Below are 7,240 nucleotides of genomic sequence, written 5' to 3' on the forward strand. Positions count from 1 at the left end.
ATGTTTGTGAAACTCTTACTTACAAGACCTTAACCAACAATGCAGTTTCAAGAAAGATAAGTGTTAAGAAATATTTAATTCAGTGATTCAATCATTGCACCTACACTTATCGCGTGCGTCTACGTAGCCAGGCGCTAAAATAGAACTTGGTTCTATTTGTGACTCTTAACGCACTGCAAGTCCTGCCTCTCCCATCTCCTCATTAGGAGCATATACCCACATGGGTGATTGAAAGATGAACTGAGGTCCACACTCCAGTCCAGTTGGTGGTGGTAATGCACTTTAAAGTTGGTTGCCAACCGCCATATAAAGTCCAAATAATAATAAGAAGCCTGAAGGATGGAGGAGAGATGACTAGAAACAAATTCGATTTACCGTTTTATCTGTGGACTAATTGTTGGAGTAGAGGACCTTGTGCATATAACAACCCAATGTTTATATCCCAGGATAAATTAGCTAGCAGCAGCAAGCTAGCAAGCTAAATTGCCATAAATGTTTAAAAAATGTATTTAACCTTTATTTAACCAGGTAGGCCAGTTGAGAACAAGTGACACAAACAACAACACAGAGTTACACATGGAATAATCAAACGTACAGTCAATAACGCAATAGAAAAAAATTCTAAATACAGTGTGTGCAAATGGCATGAGGAGGTAAGGCAATAAATAGGTTATAGTAGCGAAGTAATTACAATTTAGCTAATTAACACTGGAGTGATAGATGTGCAGATGATGATGTTCAAGTAGAAATACTGGTGTGCAAAAGAGCAAAAAAGTAAATAAAATAAATATAGGGATGTGGTAGTTGGGTGGGCTATTTACAGATGGGCAATGTACAGCTGCAGCGATCGGTTAGCTGCTCAGATAGCTGATGTTTAAAATTAGTGAGGGAGATATAAGTCTCCAACTTCAGCGATTTCTGCAATTTGTTCCAGTCATTGGCAGCAGAGAACTGGAAGGAAAGGCGACCAAAAGAGGTGTTGGTTTTGGGGATGACTAGTGAGATATAACCTCTGGAGAACGTTGTTATGGTGACCAGTGAGCTGAGATAAGGTGGAGCTTCACCTAGTAAAGACTTATAGATGACCTGGAGCCAGTGGGTCTGGCGACGAATATGTAGCGAGGACCAGCCAACGAGAGCATACAGGTCGCAGTGGTGGGTGGTATATGGGGCTTTGGTGACAAAACGGATGGCACTGTGATAGACTGCATCCAGTTTGCTGAGTAGAGTGTTGGAGGCTATTTTGTAAATGACATCGCCGAAGTCGAGGATCGGTAGGATAGTCCGTTTTATGAGGGTGTGTTTGGCAGCATGAGTGAAGGAGGCTTTGTTGCGAAATAGGAAGCCGATTCTAGATTTAATTTTGGATTGAGATGTTTAATATGAGTCTGGAAGGAGAGTTTACAGTCCAGCCAGACACCTAGGTATTTGTAGTTGTCCACATATTCTAAGTCAGATCCGTCCAGAGTAGTGATGCTAATCGAGTGGGCGGATGCGGGCAGCGATCAGTTGAAGAGCATGCCTTTCGTTTTACGAGCATTTAAGAGCAGGCCACGGAAGGAGAGTTGTATGGCATTGAAGCTCGTTTGGAGGTTTGTTAACACAGTGTCCAAAGAAGGGCCAGATGTATACATAATGGTGTTGTTTGAGTAGAGGTGGATCAGGGAATCACCCGCAGCAAGAGAGACATCGATGATATATATATATATATATATATATATATATATATATATATATATATATATATAATGATTTTTGACCTGTCCCCAAATTAATACAAGTGGTTCAGAGTTTGTTTTAATATTTCAACCTGCAGGTCCTGATCACGTCTGGTGTGGGGGGGGGGGACAAAATCAACAGGCGCGCGATGGCAAACGCAGACTCAAGCGCACGTGCAGTCAGGTCAGCATCGTATACACCTGTTGTTTACGAAGCATGAGACTAATACAATTGTATTTTATTTGGGCTATATGGTTTGGTTTTTATGTGTTTTCAATCAGGGCTCTGCATTGAAGTTGCTGTAGTTTTGGCAACTTATATAGTGTCTACAGTTCTAAAGGTGGTGTATAGAGTATATAAATGCTGATGTGTATGACGTGAATGCAATATGGTAATTAAGCAATAAGGCCAGAGGAGGGGGTGGTATATTGACCATTATAAACCGGGTAGTTTTGCTCCTGGATGCTGATTGGCTGAAAGCCATGTTATATCAGACCGTATAAACTGGGTGGTTTGAGCCCTGAATGCTGATTGGCTGACAGCTGTGGTATATCAGACCGAATACCACGGGTATGATAAAACATGTCTTTTTATATATACCACGGCTAAGGGCTGTATCCATGCACTCCGCGTAAGAACAATCCTTAGCCGTTGTATATTGGTAATATACCACACGCCCTTGTGACTTATTGCTTAAATATACCATGGCTAAGGGCTGTTCTTATGCACCTCCTCAACAACTGATGTAAAGGGCCTCCCGGGTGGCGCAGTGGTTAAGGGCGCTGTACTATCAGAGACTCTGGGTACGCGCCCAGGCTCTGTCGTAACCGGCCGCGACCGGGAGGTCTATGGGGCGACGCACAATTGGCCTAGCGTCGTCCGGGTTAGGGAGGGCTTGGTCGGTAGGGATGTCCTTGTCTCATTGCGCACCAGCGACTCCTGTGGCGGGCTGGGCGCAGTGCGCGCTAACCAAGGTTGCCAGGTGCACGGTGTTTCCTCCGACACATTGGTGCGGCTGGCTTCCGGGTTGGATGCGCGCTAAGAAGCAGTGCGGCTAGGTTGTGTTGTGTATCGGAGGATGCATGACTTTCAACCTTTGTCTCTCCCGAGCCCGTACGGGAGTTGTAGCGATGAGACAAGATAGTAGCTACTACAACAATTGGACACCACAAAATTGGGGAGAAAAGGGGGTAAAAATTCAACAAAAAACAAACAACTGATGTAAATGATCAATAAGCAGTGATAATTCACTTGAGAGGCAATCCTGGAAAAAAATCGGCAACTATTAACACGTTTATAAAAATAAGGACATCATTTGCATGAACATTAGCGTTTACAATAAAAACACCCCCTAAATGGGAGAAACCAAATAGGCACCAGTAGACTGCGCAACAGTGGGGAGTAGAGACAGGTCACAAATGATCAAACAAAGAGAAACACATTTCTAAATTAATTATAACGATTACCAGACTCTGGCGTCTGCTGTTTAACATATTATAAAGTACAATGTTTGATGGGACTAGCCATAGCATAGTTAGGTTAACAAGCAATTATGTTTGTAACACACAAGTCGGTTTATGTGGTGAGAAATTGAAGGAAATGTCAGACGCACGTAACGATAACTCACAGGTACTGTCACTCTCTGAACATCTCTGGATGAAGGAAAGTCCTTATTTGGAGGATTTTGGGAGATTCACATGTTACATGTCTCTCCCCAAACCTTTTCCTTCAGCACCTGTATTAAACACCCTCTCAGACACCCCCTTCTCTCATAACCCCCCCACAACCCCTCCCTAGCTCTCCGAGTGGGACCCCCTGGTCAGTCTCACAGTGGGTCCCCTCTAGCCCATCAGACAGCACAGAGAGAAGTAATTCACACTCTGTCTCATTTCAGTTATTTACTCCATTACCACCCTGGCTGGCTGTCCTGGCGCTGCCCACAGAGACCCTGTAGAGAAGTGGGTACCTGGGCCCACTGCCCCTGCTCCTACAGGCCTGTTACTAACCCTCTCTGGGCGATGCCATCCCAATCTGCAGCTGGCATTGCAGGGGGGCATTGTTCAACCATGTGTGGATAGAGAGAGGTGTATGTATGTACTGTAAATGTGGGTGTTTTCAATTGTGTGTGTGTGTGTGTGTATGTGTGTGTGTGTGTGTGTGTGTGTGTGTGTGTGTGTGTGTGTGTGTGTGTGTGTGTGTGTGTGTGTGTTTGTGTGTGTGTGTCCACAAGAATAATACATTTTAAAAATGACCAACTGGGGACATTTTGTTAGTCCTCACAAGGTAAAATGCTATTTCTTGGGGATTTAGGGTTAGTGGTAGGGTTAGGTGCTAAGGTTTATTGTTAAGGTTATTTTTTTGGGGTTAATGTCAGGGTTAGGATTAGTGGTTAGGGAAAATAAGATTTTGAATGTGACTGAATTGTGTGTCCCCACAAGGTTAGTTAAACAAGACTGTGTGTGTGTGTGTGTGTGTGTGTGTGTGTGTGTGTGTGTGTGTGTGTATGCGGGTGTACGCATGCCTCCCTACCCATTCCCCCATTCCAGTCCAAGTCATTATCACACTCTGATGCCCCTTTTTCTCTCTATGTTTCTCTCTCTATCTCAGATAATCTGGAGGATTTATGGTGAAACAGATCGGGACAATGAAGAGTGGAGAGGTGAGGGGAACACTATCGTTATCACTGTTTTGGGGGGGAAAGGGGGGGGGCACAGTTACACCTTAAAATGTCTCCTTTAGGTCTCTTCCTCCTTATGTTTCACACAATATGTCTCTCAGTCTCTCAGCTATAGTCTGATGAACATGGGGTTTTCCTTGAGCTAGCTGCACTGAGCTCTTCACATTTCAACTGATGTCATTTCAATGACACCTCCCTACTAGCCGAACAGAACAGTAGTTACAATGCATTGTGGCTCTGTTTCCGCTACCTTCCATACGTGACTTTGATTCAAGTCAGCTTGGAGCAAGTGTAAGTCAGTTTAGAGAACATTGTCACTGCCTGTAATAGGTACTAAATATATATGTCTGTATTCACTGGTGGAAGTGGGTACTACGAACCATAGATCTAGCATCAGATTGTCATATCCCCGATCGTAACTGTCTTACGCTGCATTAAGGATATTTCTCCCCATGGATATCTCTTTTCCCCTACTGTATCTCTCATTGTTCTAGAAGAATGGTGTATAGGCCTGGGAATCTGTATTGTTTCTCTGTACATGAACGCAACGAGAGAGATGTGAACCAGAGGGATGTAAGAAGAAACTTGGATACTGTCCGAGTGTCTGACAATATACATCATCCAGTCAATAAAGTTGCTTTTTTCAAGATATATTTTTTTAGTTTCTTTCTGGCCCAATGGGTTGCTGACCCCCAATGACCCCGGCTCTCCCAGGGAGGAAAATGAGGGGCTAGGAGAGGAGATGTTTGGGAAGAGATATACAGTGCCTTGCGAAAGTATTCGGCCCCCTTGAACTTTGCGACCTTTTGCCAGATTTCAGGCTTCAAACATAAAGATATAAAACTGTATTTTTTTGTGATGAATCAACAACAAGTGGGACACAATCATGAAGTGGAATGACATTTATTGGATATTTCAAACTTTTTTAACAATTAAAAAACTGAAAAATTGGGCGTGCAAAATTATTCAGCCCCTTTACTTTCAGTGCAGCAAACTCTCTCCAGAAGTTCAGTGAGGATCTCTGAATGATCCAATGTTGACCTAAATGACTAATGATGATAAATACAATCCACCTGTGTGTAATCAAGTCTCCGTATAAATGCACCTGCACTGTGATAGTCTCAGAGGTCCGTTAAAAGCGCAGAGAGCATCATGAAGAACAAGGAACACACCAGGCAGGTCCGAGATACTGTTGTGAAGAAGTTTAAAGCCGGATTTGGATACAAAAAGATTTCCCAAGCTTTAAACATCCCAAGGAGCACTGTGCAAGCGATAATATTGAAATGGAAGGAGTATCAGACCACTGCAAATCTACCAAGACCTGGCCGTCCCTCTAAACCTTCAGCTCATACAAGGAGAAGACTGATCAGAGATGCAGCCAAGAGGCCCATGATCACTCTGGATGAACTGCAGAGATCTACAGCTGAGGTGGGAGACTCTGTCCGTAGGACAACAATCAGTCGTATATTGCACAAATCTGGCCTTTATGGAAGAGTGGCAAGAAGAAAGCCATTTCTTAAAGATATCCATAAAAAGTGTTGTTTAAAGTTTGCCACAAGCCACCTGGGAGACACACCAAACATGTGGAAGAAGGTGCTCTGGTCAGATGAAACATGGTGGTCATGTTTCATCATGGTTCATGGTTCATCATGGTTTGGGCCTGCTTTTCTTCAGCAGGGACAGGGAAGATGGTTAAAATTGATGGGAAGATGGATGGAGCCAAATACAGGACCATTCTGGAAGAAAACCTGATGGAGTCTGCAAAAGACCTGAGACTGGGACGGAGATTTGTCTTCCAACAAGACAATGATCCAAAACATAAAGCAAAATCTACAATGGAATGGTTCAAAAATAAACATATCCAGGTGTTAGAATGGCCAAGTGAAAGTCCAGACCTGAATCCAATCGAGAATCTGTGGAAAGAACTGAAAACTGCTGTTCAAATGCTCTCCATCCAACCTCACTGAGCTCGAGCTGTTTTGCAAGGAGGAATGGGAAAAATGTTCAGTCTCTCGATGTGCAAAACTGATAGAGACATACCCCAAGCGACTTACAGCTGTAATCGCAGCAAAAGGTGGCGCTACAAAGTATTAACTTAAGGGGGCTGAATAATTTTGCACGCCCAATTTTTCAGTTTTTGATTTGTTAAAAAAGTTTGAAATATCCAATAAATGTCGTTCCACTTCATGATTGTGTCCCACTTGTTGTTGATTCTTCACAAAAAAATACAGTTTTATATCTTTATGTTTGAAGCCTGAAATGTGGCAAAAGGTCACAAAGTTCAAGGGGGCCGAATACTTTCGCAAGGCACTGTAGGTGATGGAAAGGAACATTGGTGGTGTTCGTCTCTGAAGGACAACTGAACCTAGCCGTGGAATGTATAAACTCACTTGACTTTTCCCAAACACTAAATTATTCACGCAAAAAGGAAAGCTCAATTGTGAAATATGGCAAATCCATCGGCATGACCAAAAGTTTGGTATTTCTGTTGTAACCATTACAACAACAATTAATACATTACTTGAAAGAGAGGAACACTCTGGTTTGTGTCTTCACAGAGGGCAGCATGAATAGACTCCAACTCACACAGTTATTGTTTGATTGACATGTGGATTTAGACAATTCTTCAGCTTCCTGTGTCCGTGTCCATTCTGGTCCCGACTCTCATCCAGAGACAATCCATGTCAGCGTCCCCTTGTGTCACTGCAGATGAGTTGTCATGACAACAAGATATGGTTTGCCCACAACATTAATATTTAGGGAGATACGTACAGTATGTCAGAGCGTTTATGTTTTTTGTTAGTGTGTGTGTATGCATGTGTGTGTGTGTGTGCGTATGTTTGT

This window comes from Oncorhynchus clarkii, chromosome 1 (genome assembly GCF_045791955.1).
Source record: "Oncorhynchus clarkii lewisi isolate Uvic-CL-2024 chromosome 1, UVic_Ocla_1.0, whole genome shotgun sequence".
NCBI lineage: Eukaryota > Metazoa > Chordata > Actinopteri > Salmoniformes > Salmonidae > Oncorhynchus > Oncorhynchus clarkii.